Genomic DNA, 2,449 nt, shown 5'->3' with positions numbered 1-2,449 from the left:
GTCTAGTGTATCCTTTTTATAAATGAAAATTTAAAAAGATTGACTATATGGAATTATTGCCTAGTAATTACTTTTGTATCTTCCAACTCAGGGTCTAAGTCTCAAATCTTTGCCACACTTGCTAAATACTGGGGGTAAAACTCAAATTCATATATAGATTTTAATTTGAATAACAGACCTATGGACAAACATCTACAGACCTTACTAAGCTCTGGTACCAGAAATAATTTGAGCCTTAGAACAAGGTGAAAGATATTACATAGATGATAGATAGATAGATAGATAGATAGATAGATAGAGGTAGAGAATAGAAAGTGCAGATCCTAGTCTCATAATATCTTCCAAGAAATTGGTTCATTGTCCTCATAACAGAGGTGGAAAAAAAATACCTGGGGATTTAATATTTTTGCCTAAGATCCAAGGCCAGAGATGGGGCAAAGCTGAAATTTGAGTCACTGTCCAAAGTCTGTGCTGTCCCCAGTTCCACAACAGCAAAGGAGAAGGACAAATGAGCATGTGGTCCTTGGCATAGTGTCCATTAATCCTAATTTTCAAGTAGAATCTTGCTAATAGAACTCTCACCAATATGATATGCAAACAGAAAACACTACCTCATGTTGTCTGCATTATGAGCTCTTTCATCTTCAACATCATACACTGATTTGGAAGTTCATGGAGTCATTCTGAAGATTATTTCTTCTGCCTAAAGTATTGAGTTATTAAGTATAAGTGGGATGCCAGGGCTTAAGCAGTCTCAAACGTCTAACTGACTTTATTTGATTTAGGTAATAGACATTTCATTTCATTTTATTTCTATTATATCATTTGACTATGATAGTCTTGTGTAGCTATCTTGTTCAATAGATTCAGATAATGATGGTGACAGATGATAGATAGGCAATAGACAAATTGCTTCAAGGACACATATGACTATGTGGGTCATTCAAATATGGAAACTCAGGAGCAAACACAACCAAAACTATTTAGTATTACCACTGCTGTCAAACTTACTACTCTATATTGAGATTTTGGTAAATTGACACATCTGAGAAATCTGAAAGGACAAACCTATGTCATATTCTTCTATGAATTTCCAGTTTTCATTTCTTATTCTCTATGGTGTCCCTAAGAAATAATTTAACTGCTTTTAACCACCACAAATTAGTCTGCATTTCCTAAAATGATTATAATATCATAGATTATTTACTATTGTTGCTTAGCTCTCATACAAAATGATTCTTTTGAGATACATTTTACATTATTCTTTGTTGCAGAATTTCATTATATGAATAAAATTTCTTTTTTCCTTTCTTTTTTTTCTTTTTTGCCTCCAGAGTTATAGCTGGGGCTCAGTGCCTGTACTAAAAATCCACTGCTCCTGTGGCCATATTTTTTCTTTTTATAGGACAGATAAATTGAGAGAGGAGGGGAAGACAGAGAGGGGGAGAGGAGAAAGATAAACACCTGCAGACCTCCTTCTCCATTTGTGAGGCGACACCCCTGCAGGTGGGGAGCTAGGATTTGAACCAGATCCTTGCACTTTGTACTATGTGTGCCTAACCCAGTATGTCACCACCCACCCCATATGAAAAACTAATATAAGAAACTCATAGGTTAGCTTTATCTAAATTTCATTGACTTTTTGGTAAAGAAAGATCTCTAAAGAACTTTAACAGAGTGATTGGTAAATTGTTGATAACGTATAAGCACTTGTTACCAAAATTATTAGTAATATTCTAATCTGCCACACATAAAAATAATGTGTAACCTCAAACACACCAAAAACTAGTTTCAAATAGGAAACAGGAAGTGTTTAATATCCTTTTGTTGACAGTCAGGAGGCAATAGAGGACAATGAAAGGAACATTTTGTTCTTCAACACAGCTTCTCCTGAAAGACTTATTGTGTGCATGGCAAAGCTGGCACACTACCCAGGTGAGCAGTTATATTGACCCAAAAGAAAAAAAATTACTAGCTTTGTATTATGGTGGTACTAGAGATTGCACTTGAAATCTCAGGCACCTTTTGAGATTTTCAAAAGATGTAAATCTTTTGTGTAAATTGTTATACTATTTCCCCTGGGGTCCCAAAAGAAACTTCTTAAATGATCTTGAGCTAACATATTGTTGACCTATTATTTTCAAACTAAAATAAAGAAAATAATCATTCTCAAAATCCAGTTTCTCTAAAGATTTACTTTATATATTGCATGTGAGTCTCATGTACAATGGAGAGACAAGTCAGAGAACAAGAAAAGGATAGAATTGAGAGGCTCAAGTATGAACATCCAATGCTGTACAAGTTGGGCTAGTTCACTTGTCACAAAAAGCAAAAAAAAAAAAAAAAAAAGGAAATAAAGAGAAAAAAAAGAAAAATAAACCAACCAAATTCCTAAATTAAAATATCAATTCAGAACTGAATAGAATATGAGAATCTACTGTAGTATTAT

This window comes from Erinaceus europaeus, chromosome 15 (genome assembly GCF_950295315.1).
Source record: "Erinaceus europaeus chromosome 15, mEriEur2.1, whole genome shotgun sequence".
Lineage (NCBI taxonomy): Eukaryota > Metazoa > Chordata > Mammalia > Eulipotyphla > Erinaceidae > Erinaceus > Erinaceus europaeus.
This window is presented reverse-complemented; position numbering follows the sequence as displayed.